This window comes from Miscanthus floridulus, chromosome 3 (genome assembly GCF_019320115.1).
Source record: "Miscanthus floridulus cultivar M001 chromosome 3, ASM1932011v1, whole genome shotgun sequence".
NCBI classification, from domain to species: Eukaryota; Viridiplantae; Streptophyta; class Magnoliopsida; order Poales; family Poaceae; genus Miscanthus; species Miscanthus floridulus.
Genome location: NC_089582.1, coordinates 78723833 through 78736021, shown reverse-complemented (window position 1 = coordinate 78736021; position 12189 = coordinate 78723833).

Below are 12189 nucleotides of genomic sequence, written 5' to 3'. Positions count from 1 at the left end.
ATCCGCTAGTTTGAGGATGATATGGTGTCATGATGTTATGATGGACCCCATGACCGGATAAGAATCATCGAACTTTCTATCAATGAAGTGAGGACCTCCGTCGCTAATTACCATGCGTGGAACTCCAAAGCGTGGAAAGATAGTCTCAGAAAACATCATTTTGGCATTATTGGAATCTGCAGCTCGACATGGTAAAGCTTTAACCCATTTTGAGACATAGTCGACTGCTACTAGGATGTATTTACACTCCTGAGATTTTGGAAATGGTCCCATGTAGTCGATTCCCTAGACAACAAAGAGTTCTAACTGAAGGTTTGTGGTGAGTGGCATGGCGTCTCTTGCATTGATATTCCCATGTTTCTGACATGGGATGCACCTCCGTATAAGTTCTTTGGTGTCATCGTACGTGGTTGGCCAGAAGAATCCACTTTGCCAGATCTTAGCATTAGTGCGGAATGCCCCATAATGTCCTCCATACGGTGATGAGTGGCATCTTTCAATGATCTTGGTTGCTTCCTCGGTCAGAACACACCTCCTGAGTAGTCCATCGGAGCAGACTCGGAAGAGGTACATTTCATCCTATAGGTGGAGGTGACTTTCATGGATGAGCTTGCGCCTATTCTCCCCTAGTAGTACATAGCCTGCAACCATAAAATTAACAATATTTGCATACTAGGGGTCGGATCCTGCGACCTTTAGGAGCATGTCGTCCCATAGGAAATCATTGATGGGCATCTCCTATGGATTCTCAAACTGCATTCATGACAAGTGATCGGCTATAGAATTTTCTATTCCTTTTTTATCTTTAATTTCTAAATCAAATTCTTGAAGCAAAAGGATCCATCTTATAAGCCGAGGCTTAGCATCTTTCTTAGTAAGGAGATATTTAAGAGCAGCATGATCAGTGTAAACAATAACCTTTGCTCCTACTAAGTAAGATCTAAACTTGTCAATAGCAAAAACAACAGACATGAGCTCTTTTTCAGTTGTTGCATAATTAAGTTGAGGTCCTGTTAGAGTTTTACTAGCATAAGAAATTGCATGATGCTTTCTATCTTTCGTTTGACCCAAAACTGCCCCCACAACATAATCACTAACATCACACAAGATTTCAAAAGGTAGCAACCAATCAAGGGGGTTGAATGATTGGCGCAGAGATGAGTGCTTTCTTAAGGATTTGAAAAGCATTTAAACACTCATCATCAAACTCAAAGGGAGCATCCTTGGCTAACAAACTTGTAAGGGGTCTAGCAATATGAGAAAAATCTTTTATAAAACGGCGATAGAACCCTACATGACCAAGGAAACTTCATACCCCTTTGACATTTGTAGGAGGAGGTAGTTGTTCTATTACTTCTATCTTAGCTCGGTCTACCTCAATCCCACGTTCGACACCAAGTGTCCAAGCACTATGCCTTCTCTAACCATGAAATGACATTTTCCCAATTAAGGACTAAGTGCTTTTCCTCACATCTTTGCAAAACTTTGTCTAAATTTTCTAAGCAATCATTGAAAGTTTTTCCATAAACAGAAAAATCATCCATAAAAACTTCCATGATTTCTTCTATCATATCAGAAAATATAGACATCATGCACCTTTGGAACGAAGCTGGAGTGCTTGCATAATCTAAAAGACATCCCGCGATAAGCATATGTTCCATAGGGACAAGTGAAAGTAGTTTTGCTTTGGTCATCAGGATGGATCGAGATTTGATGATAGCCAGAATACCCATCAAGGAAACAAAAGAAAGAATGCTTTGCAAGCCATTCCAACATTTCATTGATGAAGGGTAACGGGAAGTGATCTTTCTTTGTTGCCTTGTTAAGTTTTCGGTAATCAATGCACATCCGCCATCCTGTGACTGTTTGTTGTGGGATTAATTCATCCTTTTCATTTTTTACCACAGTCATGCCCCCTTTCTTTGGTACAACTTGTACTGGGCTTACCCACTCACTTATATGGCATGAGATAGATTATCCCTACATGCAAAAGTTTCAAAACCTCTTTCTTAACAACTTCCCTCATCGCATTGTTAAGCCTACGTTGGGGCTCCCTAGAAGGTGGATATGCTGGATCTATGGGAATGCGATGGGTGCAAAGGGCAGGACTAATCCCCTTGAGGTCTTTGAGTGAGTAGCCAAAAGCAGAGCGATGCTTTTCTAAAATGGTAAGGAGCCAAAGGTCTCGTCCTTAGAGAGTTTATCACTAATAATCACAGGAGACTCCCTATCGTTGTTTAGAAAAGCAAATTTCAAACCTGAAGGAAGTGGTTTGAGCATAATGGGGGATTTTAGCGGCTCTTGAGTTTCATCTAGGGGAAAAGAATCTCACGGTTATTCATCTTGGATGAAATCCTGGGCATCTTCTTCGAGATCTTTGTCAGAGGCTTCTAGGAGAGATGCTGCCATAATCTCCTCCATTGGATCTTGCTCGGGACTCAACTCTAGCTTAACATGTAATGAGCGAGTGATGGGAATATAAAGGTTTAGGCTTTTTCCGAGACTTACATTTATACTCCCCTTTCTTCCTTCATGTAGAAGTCTCTTTATTGGATGCCCTATCAAAAGGTCAAACTCCCAAATATCAAAAACATAAAAAGTAAGATACACCTTGGTTTCATCTACTTTGATAGGGATAAGGTGAAAAATTCCTTTGCTAGGAAGGATTTGGCCTGAGAGACTTTTTAAGAGTTTGGTTGTTGGAGTTAATTGCATATTCCTAGGAAGGGTATGTGCAAAATATTTAGACGTAAGATTTACTCCTACAACCAGATTATAAAAAGCATTGAAGGAGGTTTTATGAATCTAACAATGAATTGAGGTAGAGGGAGAATCTAAATGAATGACTTCTAGAGAAAGCTTGGATTCTCTCAACCACTCATTGCTTATGATCATTGTCAACTCCTTCACAGTCTTTTTAACGAACTTCTCTTTGGTTCGGTCAGGGAGATGCTGGTTAGGTGCTGATGGTTCTAAAGATTTCTTTATTGCATAATAATTCGAGGTGTTTCCAAAATCGAAGAAGAGCTCATTCTTGAATTTAAACATATTTTCCAAAGGCGGAATTTCTTCATCCTTTGGTGGTTTAGGAACTCGGATGATAGTTGAGGCTTCAAGTGGAGTAGCTAAAGGTTTGGGCTCAACTATCAAAGGTTCTTCCTCAGGAGTTTTCTCAACTACGTCTTTTAGGGCATCGTCACGCACGCTGGTGTAGGGGGTGTTATCTAGGATTTTTCTAAGGATGTTTCTCCCTTCACAAGCAGAGCAAGTGTAAGAAGGCGCCTCTAGAAGTTGTATCAAGAAGCTACGCGGTCTCCCCACTAAGACCCATATAAGCATATGGTCTTGAATGGCAAGGTCAGGGCCAGAATTGACTAGGTCATTAAAACGTGCCCATGCCGCACCAAGAGATTCTTTTTCTTTCTGTTTGAAAGATAGAACCTCTATTCAAAGGCTAACCACTCCAGAGATGGGGAAGAAAGATAAGCAAAAGCTAGAGCATAGAGCTTCCCAATCTCCTTGTACACTGTCTACGGTTCGGGTATACCAGTGTTTGGCTTTTCCTGTCAAAGAGAACGAAAATAGCTTCCACTTTAAAGTTTCATGTGACATGCCTAGCGATATGCAAGCATGCACAGGTTTGCTCAAACTCTCATAGGTGGGTATATGGGTTTTCATCATCTTCTCCTGAGAATAATTGTTCCTAGACCAAATTTATTAAACTCGGACGCAACTCATAGCTAGATATAAAGATAGGTTTCGAAGATTCTGGTGGCTCTAGTTGTGCGCTGGTGGGAGCAGCGAATTGATTGATAGGCGTGATGTTATCAATGCTTAAAGATAAAATAAAAGATATAAGGATAAACCTGGTTCGATGAAATCACAGCAACCGTTTCCCCGACAATGTCACCAGAAAACTTGTTGACACCCGTAGAGGCACACAGAGACAAAATCCGTAAGCGCACGGGTATCAAAGTAGTTTTCACCTGGAGTATTATCGAGTATCGTATCCATGGGGAAACGTGTGTGTTGTCTAACAACTAGTTTGTCTAGGGATAGCAATCAAGGTTTAAGATATGAGTAGAGAGGATTCCTATGGTTATGACCCTATGCAAAGCAAGGCTTATGATTATAGTGTTCACTTTGGGACGCTGCTTAGACGATAAAGCACCAATAATAGATAACTCTAACGACGCGACTACGGTCCTACTAATTTAAGAACCTGCTCAGTTCGGTGTGGACTACAAAGGATAGACAGGACTGTCACCTCCCGCTGCTACCACACAACAAAGAAACAAGGAGTAAACACAGGTAGCCGATGGCCTAAGCACCACGCTTATGCTAACAATTACTACTCTAATCCAGAGATCTAACAAGGACTAGAGCACTCAAAAGAACTATGAACCCATGAACAAAAGAGCATGAAACTTACTTTAAACAGAAATCAATTACCAGAGGTATCTCAGATGTAGACTTGGACAAGCCTAGATCCATCAAAGTACAAGTCGTAGAAGTAGCACTCTTCCCTCACTCTCTAACTCAATATTTTTATTTACAAGACTATATCGTATAAAGGACTAATCTTCTCTTGATGCCCTGATCCTGGGTTGAGGATATGAATTAGGGTTTCAGGATCTGCTTCAGGGAGGGGGGGGGGTAGAGGCTGCTATTTATGAGGGGCACCAGACACCCTCTCTCTCTGAATAGCCTTATTGGTACTAAACTTTCCACCATATCTCATTAAAATGCACATGGCCTTTATGGGCCAAATTCTGAATTGTGCCCAATTAATCCCGTAGCTCATGATGTAGAGTTTTTCTTTTATTTGCGAAATTTATATTTTTTTATTTTAAGCTTCAAATATAGCAAATAATATATCCGTTTTGATCAGCTCGACGAGCTCTTCGCAATGGTCCGCTCTAATTCATCATTTGAGATATTTTTGTTCTATGAAAAATTAAATATCCTGTGAGACAAGTGATTGCACCAAAACTCGTTGAACTTGTTAGAATCAAATCCTATAACTATGTTTGGTGATGAAATTAAGCATATATGCATGTTATGTTGACGGTTTATAATTTACATTAACAACTGCCAACACCTTGTGATTGTAAGATAGACAAGGCTGCCAACCATTTTATGATATCTAGAGGGATCAGCAAGTGGCATACCATCACTAAGTTGTAGATGAAGATTAAGCTCCATAGTCTTGAAGATATTTGTGTTGAGATAGATAATAGTCATGAGAAGTCGATGTGACTTCTAATCCTAGAAAGTAGCTCAAGGGACCCAGGTCTGACATCATGAATTCCTCATTTTAAGGAGTGCCTTTACGAAGGCAATACATTCATTATCATCACTAGCAATCAACATATCATCCACATAAAGCAATAGTAATGTGTGTCCATGCTTAGAAATATGCACAAATAAACTAAGACATGATAACCAGGAGTAAAACAAGAAGCTTTTAACAACCGAAGTAAATCGCTCAAACCAAGCACGAGGTGCTTGCTTTAGGCCACAATGAGCATGATGAAGGCGACAAAACATGACCATTAGTTACTGTTGATGCTGGATTTGATCCCGAATCACACACTAGAAAGGGCTAGCATGCCCTAGGTTGCAATCAACCTAACACACGTAGCAACAACTCCGGGATCGACAAAACCGATCTAGAGATCAATTAGGCTCATCTAGAATCCGTGCTTCGCCGCAAAAGCCTATGAACGCCTCCCGGGAGGACTAGATGGGGAGGAGCATGCCTAGGGTTGTTCTAGGGTCGGCAAGGCCACCTAGAACACCGATCAATCTCATGGAGAGATGCAACGAACAACAAGGGGGTTGGAAAAGGGCAAAAGTTGGGTCATGGATGTAAAAAAGACGATTGAGTGATCCTTCAGTCGGTCATAATCCTCTGATATATATATATAGGGGGTGGTCTTATATCCTAATAGAAAACGAGTTCAAATCGTAATCTCCTAGTTTCCTATGCAAAAATACATCAAAAACCAATTTAGAAGGAGTTCGGCTCGGACTACATTAGGGGAACCGGCCTAGTCAGATCCCAAACTGGCTAGGCCGGTTTTGTTGGGGCCAAGGCAGCCTGGCCACATAGGGGAACCGGCCTGGCCGTGTCCCAAACCGGCCAGGCCAGTTTGGTAGAGGGTCTAATAGATACTCTCAATAGAACATCCAATGAGTGCCACATGGGTAGCCGTGCGACATGAGTCCACATGCCGGATCATCTAGTGGACCACAACCACGTTGGCCATTTGATCGCCTGGTGCCTTTTTCCATAATGGAAAGAGTATCTGGCTTTATCCCCTTGAAGAAGAATCAAACCAATTTATTACAATTTAACAACTCTGGTAGATGAAGTTTTTATAACAAAACCAACTCAAGACCAGATTCTAAACAAAGAAGGTCATCCATAGGGCGCAAAGAGACTTATTTGTCGCAGTCTCCAAAGTTCGACAAGCCCCCACCATGAGCGCTTGTCGCAATTGGGTCCAGAATCCAAACCAGTGAGTCCCTCACCTGTAGAAGAGAACAGGGTCAACAATAATAAAAAACAACTTTGTTTCTTGTAATCCATATTAACTATAAAATAGTCGTCAACAATAATAAGAGATCAAAAATTCTCATCTTTCCGAGAGTTATCGCCCGGTGCCTTTACTCACTTCTTTCCCTTCTCTAGAATCTCTGGTAGTCTTCGAACCCTTTAGCCACACCGAACACCCGATTGGGTCTTGGCTAGTTAATAAAAGATTCCTCACAGGATTGATTAACCTATTAATCCAGTGGTTTCTGCAATTCATCCCGTAACTAATTTTAGCAGGTTCTCTTCACTCTTCAGGTATCTTTCTCCGAGTTTCATTTCTTCAATGCATTGGGTTACTTGTGCAGGTTCTGGGGTCAACTTGTTTTGTCGATCTTGCTTTGAGGTTTCTTCACCAAAGTCCATTTATCTACGTCCATTTACTTAGGACCTGTTTAGATCCATTAGCACGAAAAAATAGCAGCTAAAATTAGTAGTAATAAATCATACAAGTGTGCTAATGACCTAATAATTATTAGCTAGAGAATTGCTAACTATTAGTTACATTAACAGGTTTGTAGTTGCTAATAGTTTATATTTACCTTCAACTCACACTAGTACAGAAACAAGCTGTACTCTTGGTTGGGAAACCCCTTCAGTCCCGGTTTTTCAATCAGGAGCACGAATCTGAGACTAAAAGGCCTCTCCTTTACTTCCTGTTTCTCGCCCGGGAGGTAATACCAACTGGGGCTAAAGAGGCCTTCCTACCTGGCCACGTGGGCCGGGACTAAATGTTTTCTTTTCTTTTTTTTTGTTTCTATTTTCAATTGATGATTCGTTTTGGTTTTCGAATAGGCTTTTGAATACGCATTCTACGCTGCTAATAATATATGTATTCTACACGCTTATAATGTTCGAACATTTTGTACAAACTAAAGTATGAAACTAAGGTATATATTATATGCATATACATATACATATATTTATTTTATGTACATATAATATGTATATGTATATATATATATATATATATTATAAATAAAGCTTGCATTGTATATTCTATCATATCCTTGGGATAACAAATTCACTCCATCTGGTTTGGCTTCCATGTTTCGTTCATATCATTGTAGAACTCGTCAGTGGGGTTTAAGACCTGGTCATTAAGAAATCCTGCTATGGTCTCTTGAATTGCTTTCAGTTGATCACGTCGTATGACTTTTTCCTTCAACCATAAAGTCTTCAATAAAAGTTAAAGAAAAAGTATTAATATATATATATATATATATATATATATATATATATATATATGTTGGTCACGTGATTACTTATATATATGAGCAATAAAAGAAATTGTGAATATATGAATATATTTATATAACGTACTTTGAGGATTTCTTCAGGAGTTCTTTTTGAGTACGCTATGATAAACTTGCAAACATAGTATCCACAGTAGTTGGTCCCCAGTTTTTGCCTCAGAACCCGCTTTTACGAGAAAAAAGATTCGGTAAATTGAAAGCATGCATGGTGTTAATTGAATTATATATAAATGTAGCTAGTACTTACTTTATGTGTGATTACATTCAGTGGCGCTTTGCAATGTTTCATATGGTGTTCCTCAATGAAACTTTCCAAACACTGCGTCCAATAAAATAAAAAATTAATTTAGTCTTTAATAATTATTGCAGTTAAGAGATCGGGGTATATATAGTTGTTAGAGAGACCAAATTACCCTTGGATAATATCTATCATGTCTTGGTACTCTGTTTGTTCTTTTCTTAACGAGTCTAAGATGCTCAACCGACTATTGGCCATATCGATGACCATCAATATCCAGTGATTGCTGCATATGTTTTTATACACAAATATGATCGACATTAACTAGAGTCAACATATATATATATAGAACTATTACCCTGTAGCTGGCTACAAAATAACTTATTCTGTAGCCACTTTAAGTTACGATAATTACTATGTTAATTTACGAGATTATAGTAACTCCTTACTAAGTGGTTTACTATAATGTTATGGTAAATATCCCATGTGTTATAGTAACCCAACTATCGTATATATGTATTGACATTATCGTAGCCAGCTATAGGGTAGTAGTTATATATATATATATATATATATATATATATATATATATATATATATATATATATATATATATATATATATATATATATATATATATATATATATGGGAGATAGCTTAGCTAGTAAGCAAATAATTGAACAAATGTCCATATGATCGACATTAATTATTTAACACTCACTTGAAGTTGTAGGGGAAGAGTATGTCCTTGCTTTGTTGGTTCACTAAGAACCTCATTTTTCTCGAGTTCAGCTTTCCATTCAGACGGGGGATTAGGGTGTTTAAATACGACATTTGGATCAACGAAACCAACATCATTATCCTTTCTCTTTTTGAGTTCTGTCATCTCATATCTGCATATATAAAAATATAGTGTGAGGATATATAATTTACATATATATGCATGTAGCTTTATATATATACACTTTAATAGTAGAAAATAATCACACTTATAGACAATAGCAGCTAATGAGACTTTTATCGAGAGAGTCCAGGTGGCATAGTTGGTGTAATTCTAAAAACTCGACATATATAACGTCATCGCCATAGAAGTAATGTTGGTTTCTAACTCTGACAGAAACATAGGTCGTCTCTCCCCGTTCACACGCCGCCATGTACCACTTGTTTAGCAGGTATATTTGCGTACTCAGTTCATCTAAAGCCTCAGGGTTGTATAGACTCTTTCCATGTTCAAATTTCTTCCAAGGATCCACTTTCGGAGTAGATGGTCCTTCAGCGAGCACTTGGGCAAGGTCCAAACCAGTATCCTCGTAAAACCGAACCAGGTCCTCAAAATCAACATCCAGTAAGTCTAAGTTTGAACCATATTCATTACGAATCACAAGAGGGGGGACTGATTGTTACGATTGTTGTTCAAGTTGTGCAACACCTTTCCCTGCTCTAGTCTTTTTCTGCGCCGCCTCAAATGACTTGGTGAGAGAGCGGTCGTAGTCCGATTTTGGCAGGGTCTTTTGAGATTCCCGCTTTTTCTGGTCCACCTTCTTTCTTAGAAGATCTGGAGGTAGGTAGAAGTATAGTTTCTTCGAGTTCTCCCTCGCTTCTCATTGCTTTCTTACTTTTTCGAAGAAACTGTTCACATCTTTTTGTACTGCAGCATTTAATTCCTTTTCACTTTTCTTGTAAGACAGTTTTTGGAGAATAACTGGATTATAGGAGTCTTTCTTCTTTGCCGGCTGGTGGGCCAATGGCTTCGTTTGCGGGACAGACCTCTTAGGAGCTGGCTGCTTCTTGGTCATCAAGGGAGGCGGGGTAGCCGTTGGAGGCCTCCTTGGAGGTGGCGGCGGTGGCGGCGTTGCATAATCATTGCCCAGAGCACTATGATGATCTGGAGATTGAATAATTGGACTTAGGTTGGTGGAGGCCCTGCTGTGTGAGTACAAAAAAGAATAATTAGGTATAAAAAATTGTTATTATTAATCATGCATGTCAATAGAAAATTAGTGAAAAAAATATTTCATTCACTTTTGTCCGCACCTATTGTCTGGCAGTTGAGGAAGCGGCGGTGGACTAGAGACCCCGGGAATAATGATGTAGCACTTGCGTCATAGTATGAATGTCTTCTCTGCTTCTCCTAGAGTCTTCTCTCCATCACCTCCTAGAATGTCAAGAGCCAGATCACTAAAACATTTGTTAACTCTATCTACTGAGATGCTAACATATCTGGGTGATATTATTGCCCCATGGATTCTCGGTGTCTTGGTAGGATCTGGAGGAGAAAAAATACCGAGAGCCACCATGATTGTGGCATTCCCTTTTGGAATATGTAGCTCGCATGATGTAAATGGTGCAGTGATGTCATCCACGGGGAAACATAGCATTGCGTCATCTTGATTTGGCAACTCCGTGGAAGCGTAACTGCTTTTCAACTGATCAGGGGGCTAATATTAATGTTGATTCCTGGATCTGATGCCTGCCTTTGGGCACTCATTGCTATTTGCACTTGCTTTATGATTTCCTCTTGCATTCTAGCTTGTATGTCTTTTTCGCGCTCCTATGCTTAAAGCAACGCCTCCCGTGACTCACGAACATATTCCTCCAACCTGCTGATCCACGTTGCTTCCTCATCCTTCCTTCTCTACCGACTTCTGTAGGTATCTCTGTCATTAGGGAAACCATGCTTCCAAGAAATATTCTGTCCTAAACCTCTCGCTCGGCCACTATGTTCAGTAGTCCCGATGACATACGTCAGTTCATCCTTCTCTCTATTAGGCCTAAACTCACCAATAGCTCTAGCTTGTAGAGCATAAGAAAATCTTTGTGTTGCTCTTTCAAGTTTTGGGCCATGAACCAGCTTCCCGATCTCTAGGTCCAGTCTTCCCCCATGAGCAAAAAATCAATTCTTCACACGTTTGGGCCAATTGAGTGATTCTGGTGTGATACCCTTGGCAAGAATGTCCGCTTCCATTTTTTTCCACTTAGGAATGGCAGTCGCGTAGCCACCTGATCCCATGCCATGGTGGTATACCTTCTGTCGAGCATTCTCTTGGTTCCTTCTCACCCGTTCCTCACCCTCTTCCAATGTCTTATACTATACAAAATCATTCCAGTAGGGCCTCAACTTCACGAGTGGCCCCTAGTATTGAAATTGGGTGTTAGGTTCTTCTTGACATATTTCATGTATAGGGATTTCTTCCAAGTCTGGAATTATGTGGCCATCTTCTTCATAGCCCACTTTCGAACTAGCTCCTTCAATTCATCATCGTTGATATCATCATAATCATTCGCTTGCAACGTGAAATGTTGAAGGATATCATCCCAAATTAAATTCTTATCAAGATCAGAGATAAAACTAACATGAGGCTCGTTGATCTTTTGCTTCCATTCACGGGCACTGATCGGAAGTCTGTCCCTTACAAGGTACCGACAGTGTTGCACGAATTTCCTTGCATGTGGACCAAGTGGTTCGCCTGTCTCGATATTGAATTCCAATATTATGTAGCGCCCCTCCAATGGCTTTTTCGGGCCTCGAATATTTTTGCTTTTCACCGTTGTGGTCGTCGATCCAGAGGGCTATGTATAAAAAAAGAATAAATAAATATCATGTGTACACATAATAGATGATAGATATTCAAATATATATATATATATAATATTCAAATATATATACATCGCCAGTATTTTCTTGCACAATATTTTCTTGCTTATTTTCAAGAGCCAGGTATTGACTCCCGTTATCTACATCCTGCTGGTCACCATCGGCAAATTGAGTGCCTGTGTTGATAATATCCATCATTTCTTCATCCATGTTGTCTCTCGGGGCAGCCATCTAGCTTTTACACCACTAGATATATCTATAAAAAATAAAAACCATATATCTATAAAATGGATCGAGTCATGTGCTTAAAATTAATTAAATAACTACACTCAAAATTCAAGTCTCCAAAGCATAACTTTGATTTCTTATTTTGTAGAAATATTTATCGACAAGTGATATATATAACAAATTTATATATATATATAACAATATAAATTTAAAACTCTCTAATATGTATAACAAATATATATATATATATATAACAATACAAATTTATAACTC